The following is a 22,954-nucleotide window of genomic DNA, read 5'->3' as shown; positions in this document are numbered from 1 at the left end:
CTCATAATATTGCCCCATTCCACCCTGGATTTTTCATTATATTTGATTTAGTTATGATTACTACAGCCGTAAATCAAAAGGGTATAGGGCTATATGGTGAGAGAACAAGCGACTATATGACAAAACTTAGCGTGAAAGTGTCTTATGTAGATGATCTGCTAAAGAGGTCCTTTTCCGGTACATCTTTGGAGGACAAACTGAGATTTGAAGAGTTAAGTAGATGTATATCAAATGTAAATCTAAAAACAGAGGAGTGTGGGACGCAGCTCATCGGTTTGGCTTAGGTAACACTGAAGGTTTCGAAATACTTACAATATATTTTGATCAACTCCTTAAGTGTCCAGAGACAATCTATAAGCTCGAATACTCAAATATTTACGAAAATCTAGAAAGATTTACCCCAGCTATCAAAGAAATTGAATACGTTGTTGAAACCTCATTAAGCTAGTTGAGGAGATTCTGCACTACTGGCCATTAAAATTGCTACACCAAGAAGAAATACAGATGATAAACAAGTACTCATTGGACAAATATATTATACTAGAACTGACATGTGGTTACATTTTCACGCAATTTGGGTGCATAGATCTTGCGAAATCAGTACCCAGAACAACCACCTCTGGCCGTAATAACGGCCTTGATACGCATGGGCATTGAGTCAAAGAGAGCTTGGATGGCGTGTACAGGTAAAGCTGCCCACGCAGCTTCAACACGATACCACAGTTCATCCAGAGTAGTGACTGGCGTATTGTGACGAGCCAGTTGCTCGACCACCATTGACCAGACGTTTTCAATTGGTGAGAGATCTGGAGGATGTGATGGCCAGGGCAGCAGTCGAATATTTTCTGTATCCAGAAAGACCTGGACAGGACCTGCAACATGTGGTCGTGCATTATCCTGCTGAAATGTAGGGTTTCGCAGGGATCGAATGAAGGGTAGAACCACGGGTCGTAACACATCTGAAATGTAACGTCCACTGTTCAAAGTGCCGTCAATGCGAACAAGAGGTGACCGAGACGTGTAACCAATGGCACCCCATAACATCACGCCAGGTGATACGCCAGTACGGCGATAACGAATACACGCTTCCAGTGTTAGTTCACCGCGATGTCGCCAAACAGAACCTGGATTCATACGAAAAATGACGTTTTGCCATTTGTGCACCCAGGTTCGTCGTTGAGTACACCATCGCAGGCGCTCCTATCTGTGATGCAGCGTCAAGGGTAACCGCAGCCATGGTCTCCGAGCTGATACTCCATGCTGCTGCAATCGTCGTCGAACTGTTCGTGCAGATGGTTGTTGTCTTGCAAACGTCCCCGTCTGTTGACTCAGGGATCGAGACGTGGCTGCACGATCCGTTACAGTCATGCGGATAAGATGCCTGTCATCTCGACTGCTAGTGATACGAGGCCGTTGGGATCCAGCACGGCGTTCCGTATTACCCTCCCGAACCCACCGATTCCATATGCTGCTAACAGTCATTAGATCTCGACCAACGCGAGCAGCAATGTCGCGATACGATAAACCGCAATCGCGATAGGCTACAATCCGACCTTTATCAAAATCTGAAACGTGATGGTACGCATTTCTCCTCCTTACACGAGGCATCGCAAGAACGTTTCACCAGGCAACGCCAGTCAACTGCTGTTTGTGTATGCGAAATCGTTTGGAAACTTTTCGCATGTCAGCACGTTGTAGGTGTCGCCACCGGCGCCAACCTTGTGTGAATGCTCTGAAAAGCTAATCATTTGCATATCCCAGCATCTTCTTCCTGTCGGCTAAATTTCGTGTCTGTAGCACGTCATCTTCGTGGTGTAGCAATTTTAATGGCCAGTAGTGTATTTCAGCAGAACTTTTGAAACGGTCTCTACCAAATAAAAACAAACAGCTAAAATTAATCTTTAGAAAGCTCGGACAACAGAAAAACTCCCAGGAGAATAAAAGGTGGCCTTGATACATCCACTACATTAGAAAGGCAATGAACAAGATGTTAACTACATGAGAGAAATTTCTTTGCAACCAGTTGCATATAACATATTTTCCTATATTGTACTAAACAGAGTAGAAATAACACTGAAGTGTAATTTACGTGAATGTCAAGATAGTTTCAGATAGACCAGATTATGTCCTGAACAAATATTTAATATGAAGTCAATCATTTTACACAAATTACTGAGTTCTTCCAAATTGTGTGAAACACATTGTGCAAGGGTAGAGTATAAGGGCTTTTTAAAGAACTGTTATCATGAGTCCACCGTGAGCGAATACCAAAAGGTTTCGCCGGCGGGAGTGGCCAAGCGGTTCTAGGCGCTACAGTCCGGAACCGCGCGACCGCTACGGTCGCAGGTTCGAATCCTGCCTCGGGCATGGATGTGTGTGATGTCCTTAGGTTAGTTAGGTTTAAGTAGTTCTAAGTTCTAGGGGACTTATGGCCTCAGCAGTTGAGTCCCATAGTGCTCAGAGCCATTTGGACCAAAAGGTTTCCATAGAGCAAATCAACGGATATTTCAAGGAAGCATTCCCAGTTCAACGTTCTGTCCCACTGGGTTGTCCTTAGCAGTGATACTTTTGGTCATCTCTTAACCCATAGGATCAGCACATCAATGCAAGGATTATACGTTGGTGTACATCGGTTCACTGTAAACATCTACGCTGATAATGTTTCCTTTATAATCACAGGACTCCAAGACATCACAAAAGCATCAGAAATAATGGGCGACTATAAAGACGCAGTAGGAGCAGCGATAAACAACGATAAAACTGCTGTAGATGTTGGAAATACCCGCTCCCATTCCACACCCCGCCACCGAATGTGTTGAAATGAAGTGCTAGGACTCAATTTAAGGAAAAACAAAAATGAGTTAATTACGCCAGTTTCAAAAGAGTGATAGAAAAACTAAGAGGTATCCCGACAGTGAATACTACAAAAAAATATAACACCATTCAAAGGTGTGAAGATAGTAACTTTTCGAAAGAAGAGATACCAATGATAACCATGCAGCTTCACTAGAAAGAAATGGTAATTAACTGACTTCCTCAGCTGCCAACGAGTGTTGTTGATATACCTCAATGGGTACAGTTGAAAATGTGTGCCCCGACCAGGATCCGAACCCTGGATCTCATGCTGGCAGACGCTCTATCCATCTGAGCCACCGGCACAGAGTATAGGGCGACTGCAGGGACTTATCCCTTGCATGCTTCCCGTGACACCCCCATTCCCGACTGTCCACAACCTACATTCGTAATGTTCCTAACGGATATTTGCCCATTCACTCATTACTCGCGCCAACTAAGGTGACGATTCCCGTATGAGTACGAGCAAAGTGTGCGCATTCGCACAGAAGAAGGCAAATGGCCAAGTAGCCTTTAACTATATGAAGATAGTGACATGGTCATCATTGGTACCTGTTCTTTCGGAATCCAGCACGGCGAAGCGAAATGTAGTGTGAGGAGGGCTATGCGAGAGGCGTTCAATGAATTCGAAAGTAAACTTCTATGTACTGACTTGGCAGAAAATCCTAAGAAATTTTGGTCTTATGTCAAAGCGGTAGGTGGATCAAAACAAAATGTCCAGACACTCTGTGACCAAAATGGTACTGAAACAGAGGATGACAGACTAAAGGCCGAAATACTAAATATCTTTTTCCAAAGTTGTTTCACAGAGGAAGATTGCACTGTAGTTCCTTCTCTAGATTGTCGCACAGATGACAAAATGGTAGATATCGAAATAGACGACAGAGGGATAGAGAAACAATTAAAATCGCTCAAAAGAGGAAAGGCCTCTGGACCTGTGGGATACCAGTTCAATTTTACACAGAGTACGCGAAGGAACTTGCCCCCCTTCTTGCAGCGGTGTACCGTAGATCTCTAGAAGAGCGTAGCGTTCCAAAGGATTGGAAAAGGGCACAGGTCATCCCCGTTTTCAAGAAGAGACGTCGAGCAGATGTGCAGAACTATAGACCTATATCTCTAACGTCGATCAGTTGTAGAATTTTGGAACACGTATTGTGTTCGAGTATAATGACTTTTCTGGAGTCTAGAAATCTACTCTGTAGGAACCAGCATGGGTTTCGAAAAAGACGGTCATGTGAAACCCAGCTCGCGCTATTCGTCCACAAGACTCAGAGGGCCATAGATACGGGTTCACAGGTAGATGCTGTGTTTCTTGACTTCCGCAAGGCGTTCGATACAGTTCCCCACAGTCGTTTAATGAACAAAGTAAGAGCATATGGACTATCAGACCAATTGTGTGATTGGACTGAGGAGTTCCTAGATAACAGGACGCAGCATGTCATTCTCAATGGAGAGAAGTCTTCCGAAGTAAGAGTGATTTCAGGTGTGCCGCAGGGGAGTGTCATAGGAACGTTGCTATTCACAATATACATAAATGACCTTGTGGATGACATCGGAAGTTCACTGAGGCATTTTGCGGATGATGCTGTCGCATATCGAGAGGTTGTAACAATGGAAAATTGTACTGAAATGCAGGAGGATCTGCAGCGAATTGACGCATGGTGCAGGGAATGGCAATTTAATCTCAATGTAGACAAGTGTAATGTGCTGCGAATACACAGAAAGATAGATCTTTTATCATTTAGCTACAAAATAGCAGGTCAGCAACTGGAAGCAGTTAATACCATAAATTATCTGGGAGTACGCATTAGGAGTGATTTAAAATGGAATGATCATATAATGTTGATCGTCGGTAAAGCAGATGCCAGACTGAGATTCATTGGAAGAATCCTAAGGAAATGCAATCCGAAAACAAAGGAAGTAGGTTACAGTACGCTTGTTCGCCCACTGCTTGAATACTGCTCAGCAGTGTGGGATCCGTACCAGATAGGGTTGATAGAAGATATAGAGAAGATTCAACGGAGAGCAGCGCGCTTCGTTACAGGATCATTTAGTAATCGCGAAAGCGTTACGGAGATGATAGATAAACTCCAGTGGAAGACTCTGCAGGAGAGACGCTCAGTAGCTCGGTACGGGCTTTTGTCAAAGTTTCGAGAACATACCTCCACCGAAGAGTCAAGCAGTATATTGCTCCCTCCAACGTATATCTCGCGAAGAGACCATGAGGATAAAATCAGAGAGATTAGAGCCCACACAGAGGCATACCGACAATCCTTCTTTCCACGAACAATACGAGAATGGAATAGAAGGGAGAACCGATAGAGGTACTCAAGGTACCCTCCGCCACACACCGTCAGGTGGCTTGCGGAGTATGGATGTAGATGTAGATGTAGATGTACATATAGTTAAAGGCTACCCGGCCATTGACCTTCTTGTGTGCGAATGCGCACACTTTTCCCGAACTCTTACGGGAGTCGTCACCTTAGATGGCGCGAGTAATGAGTGAATGGGCAAATATCCTTTAGGAACATTACGAATGTAGACTGTGGACAGTTGGGAATGTGGGTGTCACGGGAGGCGTGCAAGGGATAAGTCTCTGCAGTCGCGCTATCCTCTGTGCCCTCGGCGGCTCAGATGGATTGCGTTCCACCTCAGCCGGCACGGTAGCTCAGCGTGTTCGGTCAGAGGGCTGCTCCCCCTCTGTAATAAAAAAGAAACTGAGTAAAGGAATCAACGATCAACTTGAACGGCTGTCTTGTGACGTCCGCCCAGACCAAACGCAACGAACAATACCGAACAAAATGAAAAGAAAGAAAACAAGATGGATAGAGCGTCTGCCATGTAAGCAGGAGATCCCAGGTTCGAGTACCGGTTGGGGCACACATTTTCAGCTGTCGCCTTTGAGGTATATCAACAATTCCTGTTGGCAGCTGAGGGTTACGATTAATTATCAATACTCTTACAAACTTTTAGACATATATATATATATATATATATATATATATATATGTGTGTGTGTGTGTGTGTGTGTGTGTGTGTGTGTGTGTGTGTGTGTGTGTTTGTGTTAATGGATTTATATATATATAAAACAAAAATGAGTGAATGTATGTATGTGTGCGTATGTAAGTATCTATATATGTTCCACTTCTCCTCCTAAACCAATGGACCGATTTCAGCCAAACACGATACACATATCCCTTACTGTCAGGAAACAATCGCTGTGGGGTGAGAACCATCTCCTTGTCATGGTTCATGAGATATGAGTCATAAATAATGAGTTGCGTGAAAAACTGCCGCATCATGCACGATGTTTAAATTTATTACTTCTGTGCTGTTAACTATATTTGTAAGAAATCTCGCAGTCAGCATGCACATGTACCGCTAAATGCTCTTCCAAAATTTTATCGTGGTACTATACGTAGTTCAGGAGATATGACATGACGTTTAAATTTATTACTTCTTTGCTACCAACTTTACTCACAACATATTTTGCAGACAGTATCCACATACGCCGCTGACTGAATCAACAGAATTATATTTTCATATGACACATAGATCAGGGGAAACGACGTCATAAACACTAAAATGCGTGAAAAAATGCCGCATCATGTATGAAATTATAATACATTTATTCCTTACTTCTAAGGCATTCCTACAGTCGAGCCGACTTAAGAAAATCCTTGACTCCTGGTAGCGCTTTTGACAGCCTTCAACAGCGAAGCGCAAACGGCTGTATGTGAAAACAAAAGCCGTCTATAGAACTACGAAGAGGCGTTGCCTAGAGAAGTTTACCAAATCCCGTTGCAGACACCCGAAGCAGCTGCGTCCAATGTACAAAGAATGTCCAGCGTCATCTCACACCGAGCCTAACTGCAGGAGCACACATCAGGCAAATTTTCTGATAGAAAATTGGTAATTTCAATACCTGGGCCACGTCGGGTTTGTCAGCTGGTAAATACAAAGTTGAAACATTGTTAGCAATAATCTCAAAAAGTTCTTGACCGATTTACTTCAAATCTTACACGATACTCTAACAAACATGCGGTGAGACATATGCCATGTTGTGGTTGGCAGGAGAGCCAACACCGTGTTATTAGAGGAGGCCGAAAGGCACGCGTTTTAGCTCACGCAGGCTGGCGTGAGGTCTGGAACAGGACAAGGAAATTAGAATTTTAGAAAACGGACGTAGCCGGTGGAACATTTAACTTTAATCCACTAATGATGAACATCGCTCTTGACGGTACATAATTCACAATATCAATAGTAACTGAATATGGCGCCTTGCTAGGTCGTAGCAAATGACGTAGCTGAAGGCTATGCTAAACTATCGTCTCGGCAAATGAGAGCTAATTTTGTCAGTGAACCATCGCTAGCAAAGTCGGTTGTACAACTGGGGGCGAGTGCTAGGAAGTCTCTCTAGACCTGCCGTGTGGCGGCGCTCGGTCTGCAATGACTCATAGTGGCGAGACGCGGGTCCGTCGTATACTAACGGACCGCGGCCGATTTAAAGGCTACCATCTAGCAAGTGTGGTGTCTGGCGGTGACACCACATTCCTCCCCCGCAAAACGGCGTACGGTTGTGGCATAAGGCTTCCGCCCGCCGTGGGGAGGACCCTATGTTGACGTATGCGACGAGGTGGGGAGCCTAACAACAGGCGAGGTTGTGCCACCCGCACCCTGCCATTCGGACCGCGGGGAGCTAGGAAACGGCTGAAACCCTGCCCCAGGGTGCACGCCAACATGCGGTGTATGCGCCCGCAGAGAGACAGGAGGGGCCGAAGGGTCGACCTCCATCGGGCCGGGGAACCCGACGGGCGAAGACGACATATGGTCCGGGGCGGGCAACAGTTCCATGTCGGAGGACAACAGGTCACGGGAAGCGATCGGCGGCGCGTGACCCAGGGAGGCGCCCGGCGGCTGCAGCGAAGCGTCCACTGCGGGCCTCGCCGGCGGGAGAACAGGCGGCGGCGGTGGCACGTCGCCATTGGGCAAAATGGAAGACAGCGTCGGTAACACCTGGGGCTGAGGCGAGCCAGTAGATGGGTCCACAGGGCGCTGACCGGACGGCACCGTCGCTGAAAGCAGACGGCGAGCGGCAGATCCCGTGCGACGACAGAGGCGCAGCTGGTTGAGATGCCGGCGCACCTCACCAGAGGCCCCCAAAACCAGATACATAGCGCGACCGAGGCAGCGAAGAATGCGCCCTTCGAGCCAACGCCGTGAACCCCGATAGTGGCGATAGTAGACAACGTCGCCTGGAGCAAAAGCAGGTGTCTGCCGCTGCACAGGAACCTGATACGGCGGATGTAGCAAAGACATCAAGGTTCTATGATGACGACCGTGGAGCAACTCAGCCGGCGAGCGACCATCTCGGGGCTGAGAGCGATACGAGGACAAAAAGACCAATAACGCGTCCTCCCGAGACTGCGACTCTTTCAACTTCAACATCTGTGACTTGAAAGTCCTGACCAATCGTTCAGCTGCACCGTTTGACTGTGGCGAAAACGGCGCGGACGTCAGATGTTGAATACCATTGGCCTTGCAAAATGACTGAAATTCTGCGGACATGAATTGTGGGCCATTGTCGGAAACAATAGTCTGTGGAAGACCTTCAGTGCAAAAGATAGCAGATAACGTTTGGATGGTGGCAGATGACGTCGTGGAAGACATCCGAACAACAAAAACAAAATCACTGAATGAATCTACCACAACCAACCATCGAGCATTCCAGAATGGACCAGCAAAATCGATGTGTAAGCATTGCCAAGGGGAAGTGGCTTTTGGCCATGCAAATAATTTCCTCGGTGGTGCTGATTGTTGTTCGGCACACACCATGCAAGAAGAGCACATATTCGTAATCGCGACATCGATTCCGAACCAAGTACAAGGCTGACGAGCAAGTTGTTTCGTTCTCACTGTACCGCGATGTCCTTGGTGGAGAAGCTGTAAGACAGAGGGCTGTAACGAACGTGGTACCACGACCCTGGACTGATCATTATCAGAACGCAACAGCAAAACACCACGTCGTACAAAAAGTCTCTCCTGGTGAGCAAAAAATCGGCGAACCAACGGATCCCCGATCCGTGACTTTGACAAGGGCCATTGCGTAGCAAAAAAACGCAGAACGGTAGCAAGGACAGGGTCGGCAGCTGTGGCTGTAGCTACACGACGAAAATCAATCGGAAACGATTCGATCACGTCATCGGTTTCCGCATCAATGAACATGCAAGCAAGTTCGGAAGAATCGAATGCCCTATCCTCAGCAACAGGCAAGTGGGACAACGCATCAGCGTTTCCGTGCGTAGCAGTGGACCGATATAATATATCGTAGCGGTACTGCGAGAGGAAAATAGACCAGCGAATGAATTTCTGCGCTGTACATGGAGGTACAGGCTTGGTCGGATGAAAAAGCGATGTCAAAGTTTTGTGGTCTGTGATTATGGTAAAGTGGCGACCATACAAGAAATCATGAAACTTTGTTAACACTAAATACGAGAGCCAATGCGTCTTTCTCGATCTGTGGATAATTTCTTTGCGCAGACGAGAGCAATTTGGACGCAAAGGCAATAGGGCGATCGTGCGATCCATCTGTGTGCGCAAGCACAGCAACGATCCCGAAATCCGATGCATCCACCATCAACAAAAGGGGCTTCTGGGGATCGAATGGCGTAAGGCAAGTATTGGAAAGCAACGCCGATTTCAACTGGCGAATGGCGCGTTCGATTTCCGTCGTCCAGACGAACGGAACACATTTACGGCGTAAGCGATGAAGCGGAGCTGAAATGGAAGAGGCATGTGGCACATATCTGTTACAGTAATTTATTTTTCCCTGCACACTCTGTAGCTGCTTCAAATTCTGCGGCGAAGGCAAGTCTTGTATGCCACGAAGGTACGTGGGACTGGGATGTATGCCTTGGGCATTGAGTACATGTCCCAGGTATGGCAAATCACGAGCAAAAAACACACATTTGTCTTTCCACAAGCGAAGACCATTTTGTCGCAAGACCTGAAATAGTGTTCTGAGATTGGCCAAATGTTCTTCTGTCTTTCCGGAGATCACAATATCGTCCAGATAATTTGCTACAATAGGGACCGACGCACAAACAGTTTGTAGATATTGCTGAAACAATGCAGGGGTGGATACACACCCGAATGGCAGTCGTTTGAATTCATACAACCCAAGATGCGTGTTAACCACCAAAACGCGCTGGGATTCTTCGTCCACCGGTATTTGCAAGTACGCATCTGCGAGGTCCAACTTCGAAAAATATTTACCCGGGCACAGTTTGTCAAAAAGATCTTCCGGGCGGGGTAAAGGAAAAGTTGCAATCACTAGTTGTGGATTCACTGTTGCCTTGAAGTCCACACGAAGTCTCAATTTTCCGGAAGGTTTTGTCAAAATTACTAAGGGTGATGCCCAGAGAGAAGCCTGCACACGTTCAATTACACCTTGTGATTCCAAATCGTGTAATGTTTTGCGACCTCATCACGCAATGCGTGGGGAACATTGCGCACTCTGAAAAATTTCGGTTGCGCGTTTACTTTCAGTTCCAAATGTGCTTTATAGTTTTTAGCGCAACCAAGGCCGGTGCAAAAATGTCTGCAAATTCTTCACATAGACGAGAAACACTGTCGGAAGGCACAGTCTGGTTCACTGATAGGACCTGATGTACTATAGACAAGTTAAACAACTGAAATAAATCGAAACCAAACAAGTTCACTGCAGAAGAAGAACGAAGGACGTAAAATGACACAAGTTTCGTTTGTCCTTTGTATGTTGCAAGAAGGCTGCACTGTCCTTACACAGGGATCTCTTGACCTGAATAGCTAGTTAACATTTGCGGCACGCAACGGAGGTGTGCCCAGCAGTTTGTAAGTGTCTTGATTGATCAGTGAAACTGCAGCCCCGGTATCGAGCTGGAATGGTATCACTTTGCCGTTAATGTCCAAGTCCACAAAAAGTTTATTGTCCTGCTGACGACAAGAGCGACTGTCTCGTGCATCGTGAACTGACTCTGGTACAAAATCACTCGCGACTTGACGGGACTTCCGGCGATGTCGACGCACACTATGTGTGGGACGAACACAGTCACTGTTAAGCCCGGTCCACACACAACGATCTGTCTGCGCAGACATCGGCGCAGATGTCTGTACATGCAAAAGATCGCTGCAAATGTGGTGTGTTCACACGACATAAACCCCAATCTACTACTCGCCCGCCATCTGTTGGTGTAGAAAAGAAATATCAGTGGCAAGCGACTACGCTCCCCGTAAACGTCAAAATTTAATTCAGTTATTTTGAAATATAGAAATGGAGGAAGTTCTGTTGTGGTCTGTGTTCGCAACTTGTGTTGCAAAAAACATTCAGACCAACCGCAGGAAACAGAGAAAGCGGTCAAAATGGTGTAGACGCTGGCTGCTAAAGCGAAAGCAGTTTTCTCACGTAAATTTACTGCGAGAGTTGTAGGGCGAACCTGTTTTTTTTTTTTTTTACATTACCTCGTGTTCCATTTCCTCGCACATTGATACTCCAATTTCATCTTCAATTGTATTCCTGCTTGGTCTTGGCGTTTCTTGATCACTAAGAAAGCCAAGCAGATCAAAATACCATAACGTTGACTGGTATACTTAATCTACTCCTACACCAGATCTTCTAGATTGCTGAACTTTGGATAATTCTTTTCGGTAAACAGTTCGCTGACAGGCTTAATTTACTTGACTTGCCTTCATGAACTCATCCTTCAGGAAAGCGTAAATAGCTTCACATGTACTGGGTATTATTTCACTCAATGCTTGTTTCGATATTGCAGATGAAAATTCCAAATCCTTGTAACTCCTTCCTGTTGCTAGGAATCTTAATGTTACCGCCAGCCGTTCATGAGGAGAAATTGCCCTTCTCATACAAGTATTTTTCTCATAATACGGGGGGTTACAAGCTTTAAGAGATAACTATAAGTTTCGACATCCATCCGCAAATAATTTCGCCAGTTCGCAACGAAATAATTTTTCTTATTACCGTTTCTCTGTTTGCCGAGGCGTCAACTGCCCGCAATTTTTCAATTAGAGCATTATATGCTGCTGTCTTTTTGTCTCGGTCACTAAATTCTTTACTTTTAATCTTCCACAAACATGGGTGGTTTCTGTATATTTCAATGAATTCACTTACAAACTCTCGAGAACACTGACGAGTATCAGCCATTTTAATGCCCTGTGCGCAAAAATACAAACACTAGACTGAGCAAACAACTGTTTCGCGCCAGATTTGCGGCGATCTCCTGTCCACACGCTCCAACTTGTCTGCGCAGATGTGGTTTGAACCCACAGATTTGAGAGGTTTCGCTCAAACCTCTAACTCCAACTTCCAGGTTTGCACACACCTCAGGTTGGTGCAAATCTTCTGTCCACACGCAACGATCTGTCTGCGCAGACGTGATGCGCGCAGACATTTGCACAGACAGATCGTTGCGTGTGGACGGGCCTTTAGAGAGAGTGGCACTGGGCGGAGTGGAATGAACTACATGAATTTCCATGGGCGAAGTATCGCGAGCCTGAGTATCCTTGGTTCGATTCCCATTCCGGCGCGAACAAGGGGCCTGGAATGGTTGTGAGTTTCCGATCTGAGCTTTTTCTGGCAAACACTCCTCTGAACATGTCCTTTTTTATTACAGAAAAAGCAAATAGCTTGGCGTGACGGGCAATTCCCGTGCAGCTCGCCCGGCGGGCCGGTTAACCTGACACACGGGTGGCGAAGTTTCAAATGATTCCTGAGCAAAGTCAAGTGTGTCCTGCCGATCCAATATGTCCATCACTTGTTGAAGGGAGGGACTGACTAGTTTCAAAATCTGTTCCCTTATACGAACATCAGAAACGTTCTGTGCAATTGCATCACGTACCATAGTATCTGAATAATGGAGTCCACATTGACACCCAAAAGCACAATCCCTAGTAAGGCCTTGCAAGGTTGCAACCCACTCCCGATTAGTCAGACCTGCCGTACGTTTTGTACGAAAGAAGGTATACCTTTTTGCAACTACATTGACTGATTCTTTGAAATATGCATCTAATGCAGACAAAATTTCTTCGTAGGACAGAGTTGCTACGTCGCGTCGGGGAAATAATTTGACTATCACACGGTACGTGTTCACACCGACTGATGATAACAAAAAAGCCTGCCGCTCGTTACCTTGAATTCTGTAGGCGGCGAGATGGAATCCAAATTGGTGTGACCACTCCATCCAGCTTTCCAGTGCAGCATCAAAACGTCGAAAAGTTGGTGCAACAGCGTGTTGTGGCTGCGTTAGCGGTGGAGCGGCGGCTGCCGCATCGTTTTGCATTGCACGTTGACCCTGGACGAGCTGTCCAAGGGCATCCAGTAATGCTGATTCTGTAAGCGATAAAATTGGGACAGTGCATCTGGAGATTGTGGCGAAGCCATTACACAAGTAAATCAGGGCAGTTTAGAGAAGAACGCGGTTTTGCCTCGTCGCCAATGTTGTGGTTGGCAGGAGAGCCAACACCGTGTTACTAGAGGAGGCCGAAAGGCACGCGTTTTAGCTCACGCAGGCTGGCGTGAGGTCTGGAACAGGAAACGGAAATTAGAACTTTAGAAAACGGACGTAACTGGTGGAATACATAACTTTAATCCATTAATAATGAACGTCGCTCTTGACGGTACATGATTCGCAATATCAATAGTAACTGAATATGGCGCCTTGCTAGGTCGTAGCAAATGACGTAGCTGAAGGCTATGCTAAACTATCGTCTCGGCAAATGAGAGCTAATTTTGTCAGTGAACCATCGCTAGCAAAGTCGGTTGTACAATTGGGGGCGAGTGCTAGGAAGTCTCTCTAGACCTGCCGTGTGGCGGCGCTCGGTCTGCAATCACTGATAGTGGCGACACGTGGGTCCGACGTATACTAACGGACCGCGGCCGATTTAAAGGCTACCACCTAGCAAGTGTGGTGCCTGGCGGTGACACCACATGCCACATATTTTTTACATTATAATTTTTCCCTAAAACATTAATAAAAAACTCGCAAAGTTTTTGACCGATTTACTTCACATTTTTACACAACGCTCTAGTAAACATTCAGAAGGACAAAAACTATGGACTTTTATAAAATACAAATATACATATTATATAAAAGAGAAAAATTGTTAGCAAAAACCTCAGAAAGTTTTTAACCGATTTACTTCATACGATACCTTAATAAACATTTGGATGGACATAAGCTACAGATTTTAATACATATAGTATATAAATATAAATGTAATATATAAAGGGGGAAGTTGTAAGCATAAATCTCGAAAAGTTCTTGACCGGCTTACATCTGATTTTAACACGATGCTCTACTTAACGTTCGGACGGAAATAAACTACACTTTTTCTTTAAAAAAACGATGTTCAGGGTTTCCGGTAAAATTGACTGCGAGAAAGAAATTGCTATGATGCGAAAATGCACCGTTTAATTTTCTTTCACGCGGTCAGTTTTAACTAAGATACCTCGGAATGAAACCATTAGACGAACTGTTCCTCCCGTATACATTCTTTATCATTATGTTTATTTTAAATGAAAAATGTATACACAATAGTGTGCCCCTGTTTTCTTCTACGCAGCCGGTTTTAACAGAAAAAGGGGAAGTTGTATTTATAGCCTCTCAGCTTATGATTAGAATACTGCTTTGAAATCTGAACTGCCCGAAACATTGTTATCTACCATTCACAGATTAAAACTACACAAAACGCTATCACTGAAGCTACTATCCTCAAATGGGGCAGCTGGAGAGTTTCCTCTCATTCCCCATACACCAATAATCCCAACTGATTCACCCACTCATTTTAAACGACTTCATTTCCCAATCAAGGTTCTGTTTGAAATAACATAAAACAACGCTCAGGGTTGGGGGGGGGGGGATGGAGAGAGAGAGAAGAGGAGGAGATGTGGTGAGATGGAGAAGTAAGGGGTGGACAGAGAGAGGGAGCAGTAGCAGATGGAGGGGGAGAGGGAGATTAGAACGTATACCCAATTCCAATACTTCTTTAGCAATTGCGAAGTATTGTTGGGATCGCTAGTACAGTAAAATCACAGTTCATGCACCATCCAAATATACCTTCATGGGGTTCTAGCACAGCCCTCTTTTGCTGTTTCTACTGTTGATTGTTATCAGCAATAATTTTAAGACTCGTTTCCTCAAAGAGCCTCTGTTCAAAGAAAACAATCTTCGAAGATATCCCCAGCAATGATGTACAACAGTACAAAGACAAAATTTAAGGAATAACTTCAGTCAGAATTACTTAACTAAGAACCGAATGCGATGAATGCAGTCAGTTTCCGGTAAAATTAGCGCGCTTCACATCCATTTCTTCATTCCCTCATTGCGTTATCATAGACAAACAGTAGCTGTTCCCTTCTGCACTGGAACGCAGGTGATTTTTTATTTCTCACATGAATCATGTAGCAGACAAAGCATCAAAGTGTTGACGATGTATTTTACAAAAGAAAAAGGAAAAGAAAAAGAAATGCGCGTGTGACATAGATGGCCGGGAGGCCACATCCGGCGAAATTCGGCCGCCGAGTTGCAACACTGGGCGACTTGTGTGTCGGTGATGATGAGAGGATGAGGACAACTCAGCACCCAGTCCATGAGCGGAGGAAATCCCAGTCCTAGCCGGGAATCGAACCTGGATCCGCTGCATAATCTCGTTTTGCTCGTTGCATTTGTTCGGGGCGGACGTCTCATAACATCCGTTCAAGTTCCTCGTTGATCCTTTTCACTCTTCTTCTTCTTCTTCTTCTTCTTCTTCTTCTTTTTTTTTATTTTTTTTTTATTTTCAGAGGGCCGCTTACCTTCCGACCGAACACGCTGAGCTACCGTACTAGCAGCTAAGCAGCAGAAGGATGTGTATAACAAACTTACACCTACAAGTCGCATGCTTCACGGTCCTTGTTAGAAACACCAATAAGTCTTGTGCGGTAATTACGCTGAAGAAATCACATTCGCAAAATAAGTTACAATCCTACTCTCTTCTTGTCGCGATTACTTTAGTTCATTCTATACGGCATGCGATTCAGATTACATTCTATTGGTTAATTGGAACTCAAAAGTGTAAGTAGTTTGGCTAAAACCCACGCTAACAACAAATACCAAGTAATATAAAACTTCATTGTCCTTGTTCATATGTAAACATATACTTAGTGTTACTTAAAAATCGATACCGGGCATCTACGATATTATCGATAGTATTTTTAAAGGCCAATTGTATATCGATTAACTATCGATTGTTTTCGCAAGTATTTTAAATGAAAAATGGCTTCCTACAAATTTCTAATTGATAAAGACAGCAAAACAAGTTATGCAAATGTTGTTTTACAGTAAGTAAAGTACTTAAATTATTGTCCTTTAGTCTATTGTTTAAAATACAACATTACAGGACACGCAAATTTTGTTTTATAAAAAGTAAGGTATTTAAATTCTCCTCCTATAGTCTGTTGCGTTTTTCATTAATTATTTCACCTGGCTTTGAGAAAACTGAAGTCGCTGGACAACACAAATATTTTGTGACCATTGCACAAGGATGCTTGTGTATTACAGGTTTTTCAAATATTGACGTAGGTCAGTTATGGAATCATGACTGGTGTAATAACATCGACGTTACACTGTTGCTGACTGGGCAAAAACAAAGCACATCATCTGATTTAAAACTGGTAGGCGTGTCAGCACACACATTAACACTGCTCATGGATTCTTCTGTTTCAGGCATTTTTCTTGGTGTTGATACGATGATAGTACCATACTCTTTCTGAAGTAATTGTGCGGCATTGTCTGACTCTTGAAAAATCCTTAAACCAAGTTTTTTAAACCTAGGATCTTATAATGTCGGAAACATATTAACAGTCCATGTGTGAAATGGCTTAAGTCTTTCGTGCACTGAGTTAATCAAGAAATCCAGAACATTTCGTGCTTCATTAGTTGTTAAGGTGCGTTCCAATTCTGACAACTTCGCAGCAGTACGTCGTATAAGAGGTATAATTAAGGAAGCAGAGACGTATGACTTCCCTGAAGTTGTTGTTGTTGCTACTTCAAATGGTTCAAGAAGACCTATTTTCTCTTGTACATCTAAGTAATTTTCTGCTGTGAGGGAAAGCGGTGATTTTAAACTTTCATTGATCGCAATCGCAAGCTCACTTTGTACTTTTGAGCATATAATATGAGCTGTTCCATCGAGTTAGCACCTCTTGTATCAGTTTAACTTTTTTTGTTTGCTCTTTTTTTTAGCATTGCGCAGTTCGTCACTGGCTAGTGTAGTGTTATGAAAGGAAGTCACAATAGCCTTTCTGTTCAATAAAATTTCGGAAAATGATTCCACTTCGAAACAGTCTTGTACTGATAAGTTGGTGCAGTGATCAAAACGGGGTGAATGTCGAATCCTTAAGATTTCGGGAGTTTTTTTCATAGCAGCAGCTTCGTCTGTAACCACTACTGCTGTCTTGTCACGAATATTGTATTCTAGTAAGATTTGATTGCTGACCTGAAAAAAATGTGATGGTAAAATTAACTGTCAATATGCCCGAAATCTTGCATAATATTCTCAAAAAAATATTTTTTCAAATTCTTGTTGTGTAAAAAATTACTTTCATTCTCATAAAAATCGGCCCAATATATTACTTGTCGATGCTAATCCGAACTTCAGCGTCTTAGATGTATGGGGAAAGCAGAAAGAGGAAGAAGAAGAAGGAGGAGGAGGAGGAGAAGAAGAAGAAGAAGGGGAGGAAGGTCATCATGAGCAATGGGTATGCGAGAGGAGAAATATTTACTGATTTCCATGCAATGCTACTTCCTTAGGTGTGCATGCTTGCTGACTAACTGCAGCAGATGTGCTATAAACTCCACATGGGAGTAGGAGGTAGGTATAGCGAAAGCTCACTGAAGAGACCAGGGGTGTTTCTCCGTTTAGTTGACACAGAAGACAAGATAACAGGGCCATCACTCTGCTGTAGCGACACAGCTGAGTCTGCAGCATTCGCGATCTTAATGCGGTCGAAGCAAAGTGTGCAGCTTGTACAAGTTTTCCTGGGAGTTTCGCCGTTTGATGAGGGAACTGCACGGAGCGGTATAAAGAGCGCAGTGACCCCAATGTGCTCCTGTAATATACCCGCTCAAAGTTCGCACTTGACAGACACTGATACTCTTCCGTCGACTTCACTGTAGTTACGATACAACAGCTTAAAATACTCTCCTGGAAATGGAAAAAAGAACACATTGACACCGGTGTGTCAGACCCACCATACTTGCTCCGGACACTGCGAGAGGGCTGTACAAGCAATGATCACACGCACGGCACAGCGGACACACCAGGAACCGCGGTGTTGGCCGTCGAATGGCGCTAGCTGCGCAGCATTTGTGCACCGCCGCCGTCAGTGTCAGCCAGTTTGCCGTGGCATACGGAGCTCCATCGCAGTCTTTAACACTGGTAGCATGCCGCGACAGCGTGGACGTGAACCGTATGTGCAGTTGACGGACTTTGAGCGAGGGCGTATAGTGGGCATGCGGGAGGCCGGGTGGACGTACCGCCGAATTGCTCAACACGTGGGGCGTGAGGTCTCCATAGTACATCGATGTTGTCGCCAGTGGTCGGCGGAAGGTGCACGTGCCCGTCGACCTGGGACCGGACCGCAGCGACGCACGGATGCACGCCAAGACCGTAGGATCCTACGCAGTGCCGTAGGGGACCGCACCGCCACTTCCCAGCAAATTAGGGACACTGTTGCTCCTGGGGCATCGGCGAGGACCATTCGCAACCGTCTCCATGAAGCTGGGCTACGGTCCCGCACACCGTTAGGCCGTCTTCCGCTCACGCCCCAACATCGTGCAGCCCGCCTCCAGTGGTGTCGCGACAGGCGTGAATGGAGGGACGAATGGAGACGTGTCGTCTTCAGCGATGAGAGTCGCTTCTGCCTTGGTGCCAGTGATGGTCGTATGCGTGTTTGGCGCCGTGCAGGTGAGCGCCACAATCAGGACTGCATACGACCGAGGCACACAGGGCCAACACCCGGCATCATGGTGTGGGGAGCGATCTCCTACACTGGCCGTACACCACTGGTGATCGTCGAGGGGACACTGAATAGTGCACGGTACATCCAAACCGTCATCGAACCCATCGTTCTACCATTCCTAGACCGGCAAGGGAACTTGCTGTTCCAACAGGACAATGGACGTCCGCATGTATCCCGTGCCACCCAACGTGCTCTAGAAGGTGTAAGTCAACTACCCTGGCCAGCAAGATCTCCGCATCTGTCCCCCATTGAGCATGTTTGGGACTGGATGAAGCGTCGTCTCACGCGGTCTGCACGTCCAGCACGAACGCTGGTCCAACTGAGGCGCCAGGTAGAAATGGCATGGCAAGCCGTTCCACAGGACTACATCCAGCATCTCTACGATCGTCTCCATGGGAGAATAGCAGCCTGCATTGCTGCGAAAGGTGGATATACACTGTACTAGTGCCGACATTGTGCATGCTCTGTTGCCTGTGTCTATGTGCCTGTGGTTCTGTCAGTGTGATCATGTGATGTATCTGACCCCAGGAATGTGTCAATAAAGTTTCCCTTTCCTGGGACAATGAATTCACGGTGTTCTTATTTCAATTTCCAGGAGGATAGAAATAAATGTTTTTAGTTCCGTCATAAGTCGCAGTGAGAAACGTCTATTTTTTTATTTCTTGATAAAAAGTCAAGTTGTAGATCTATTTTTCACCTGCAGCATGCTGCTAGTACGTAGCAGCAGCTTAAATTACACAATAGCTGAGAGTTTTCCATTACCATTGAAAAATTCCAATTCAGTTAATATAGCCTATATTTACAACTTGCTATGCTTAGCATATATTTTTGGCAAAAGATGTGTAGTAATTTTGACTCCATTTTATAAGTTTATAAGCTAATTCTGTTCCGATTCGCTAACACAATAGAACCACTTCAGAAGACAGCAGCACAGTAACAGAAACGCCACGACCAGCTGATTTTGCGACGTTGTATTAGTTTTGGTTCCGACGGTATTGGGGTTCGCTGTCGTTTCTGACTTGTTACTCTGTTATCGTACAAACTTGAAATGCACCTTGAACGACCCGCTATAAATGGCACGCGGCCGTAACAACGTTTTGAAAAAGCGCATTGCAGAGACAGCAACGTGCAAACATGTTACTTGTTTGTAGTAAATAAGAAAATAAAATCACTGTTGAATCGCAATTATTCAGTGATTTTTTAAGGTTGGCAGTGCCCATAAATAGAACACTAATGACACGACATGGTTCTTTCTTTACTTTTGAACTGACGTCGAACAACCGACTTCTCTTAAAATAATTTTTTATAGAGCTTCCCATTTTTTTTTTTTTTTTTTTTTTGTTGCAGCTCTTGCACTTGTTCTAGCTCACTAGTTGATCCCTCACCCTTCAGTCCTATCACTAATCCATGCTTCTCTAGTTTTTCACCATGCTTTCTTTTTAAGTGGTCTCTTAAATGAGTTGTATTCCCTGAATGTTTATATTTCTTACTGCAGATGGTACACTTCACAAACTATTATCCCCACCTCACCTGAAAAAAGATTCCACACAGATTTTTGCGATTCATTTTCAAAACAATAACAGAAAGCTCTATTTATGCACTTCTCACACAAACAAAGCAGTCTCGGAAGCATAGCATTTCCTCGACCAAGAGAGACTATCGGTGGCGCACGAAACTGATCGTTTCATGTCGGCACCACTCGGAACACTTCGTGGCGACTGCGCTCTTTGTCTCACGGCTGTCAACGACAGCGATTCGACAATTGGAGCACAACAGATCCGTGACGAAGAATAATCCTGTGGTTTTGTGGCGTTTAAGTAACGAAATGGATGACAAAGAAACCATTGTTGACACAACGAGGTTAGCAGCTTCAGGGGCAGCATTTTCCTCTTGACTCTCGAAAAATTATTAGTCAGATCTTAGAATGCTGTAAACGGGAAAAATAACTAAATTAAAATAATGGTGAGCTGATTCACCCATTTCACAAGTTTCAAACAAGGGGTTCAATCATTAATGGGCAAAATGTTAAGAAATATCTGCAGGATTAGGAGTGTATACAAAAACATTTCCGGAATTTAATCGTCAACTCTTGGCAAGAAGAGGTTAGTTTTGTTTCGCATCCATTGAAACAATCACATTTCGCCAGAATGACTCATTAATATACATTGCAATACTGTGAAAGCAGATAGTAGGTAAATACAACTGTATATTTTAATGATTATGTCCAGCCAACATACAAATAAAAATCTTGACACTCGACCAGTTGTACTATTAATATATTCAATTTTTGCGGGAATTGGTGCGACCCTGAAGGAACAAGCTCCACTAATCGAGCAGAAGACAGATGACCAACGTATGAACGATATTTGTGCTTCTACAAAAGCAAAAGTGACGCAGCGTCGTTATGATTACATCGATATTTTGTGTCTTCGAATCACCTTATACATGTACAATTGAAAACACTTTTAAGTACAATGTGGACTCAGAAACAGAAAGAGGATAATTAGGCTTGCATTTAATTAATAACGATAATAATCATATTTATTCTAAAATGCATCATGCAGTACAATCACAAACTCTTAACAAAGCTTTGAAAGTCATTATTTTCCTCTATTAACTGTGTTGTATTACAAGAGTCTTATTTATATATGTATTCCTTCCTACAAGCAAGCATGCTCACACATTTGAAGACGACCATCTGTATAATGCGCATTCATGAATCAATGTTATTTCAAATTCAAATGACTCTGAGCACTATGGGACTTAACTTCTGAGGTCATCAGTCCCCTAGAACTTAGAACTACTTAAACCTAACTAACCTAAGGACATCACACACATCGATGCCTGAGGCAGGATTCGAAACTGCATAATCCTGCGACCGTAGCGGTCGCGCGGTTCCAGACTGTAGCGCCTAGAACCGCTCGGCCACGTAGGCCGGCCAATGTTATTATTTACATGCGTAATTTGTACCATAAGCATCTGATCAGTATGGGATGCGCACGATCTTGGGTTGTCATCACAGGAAGACAAACAAGAAAATTCCTTCTTACACGCCCCTTCCCCCACAGCGGCCAGTCTATTAACAACATACTTTTATAAACGGCAAATATTTGGCGTTGACTAAATACCACCATGCAATCTAATTTCCCCCTGCACTCCACACGCCACAGAGGTAATACGATCCGACAATTTTCGGGCGTCTATTAAGGAAGAATTGCATTATAAACGATACAACTATCGATAGTAAATCAGACTACCGATAGCGGCAATAGAGCAGATGCTATCGATTAATCGATACTGCGTCTATGTTTAAGTAATACTACATATACCTGACTGCTAAATTCCTGATAATGTAAGTAAATAACTCATGTAAAGGACTGTAGAATATGTATAGCTAATATTAAAAAGATATTAGCTACTTTTGTGCTCATTTAGTTACGGAGTAGTTAGCATTCCTAGCAAAAACTTTGTTACTGAAATAGGGTACCGTATTTCGCAAACTATATGACATAAATCAATAGAAGTTATTTTTGTACCTAGAAGTTCACTTTCAGATGAATGTTCCTTTATTATTCGGTTATCAAGGAGTGTAAATGTTTAATTGTAATTTTCAAAAAGCCAGCAAACAACAATAGCTAACTTCAGTTTTAATTGTTGTAATCTTATATAAGAAGCTCTGCAGACGCCATTGTAGTCAATCTGCGGAAGGTTATGAAAGGTACAAGACCGGTGTCTACCAAAGCGGGGAAAAGTACCTCAGTTGCATGTCGGAAAATATATTGCAATTTATCTGAAATTCCGTGTCCGAGAGCGTATTTAGTGACTTTTTCAAGTGGTTGATTGCACAGTGAATATATAATTAGTATCAGAGACCGTGCTAAATTTCAATAATGCTCACTGTGATCATAGGAACAGAGTATAACGTGTTATCTCCAATAGTTAATTGCTGCGCACATCGTTTCCGTGTTGATATGACTGTTAGGCTTCACGGACATGACCCAAAAACTTTAATCAGTGACCGTCTTAATTACTTGTTTCCCATAATTT

This window comes from Schistocerca piceifrons, chromosome 7, assembly GCF_021461385.2.
Source record: "Schistocerca piceifrons isolate TAMUIC-IGC-003096 chromosome 7, iqSchPice1.1, whole genome shotgun sequence".
In the NCBI taxonomy this organism is placed as follows: domain Eukaryota; kingdom Metazoa; phylum Arthropoda; class Insecta; order Orthoptera; family Acrididae; genus Schistocerca; species Schistocerca piceifrons.
The sequence above is the reverse complement of the archived record's forward strand: the minus strand, read 5'-3'. Positions refer to the sequence as shown.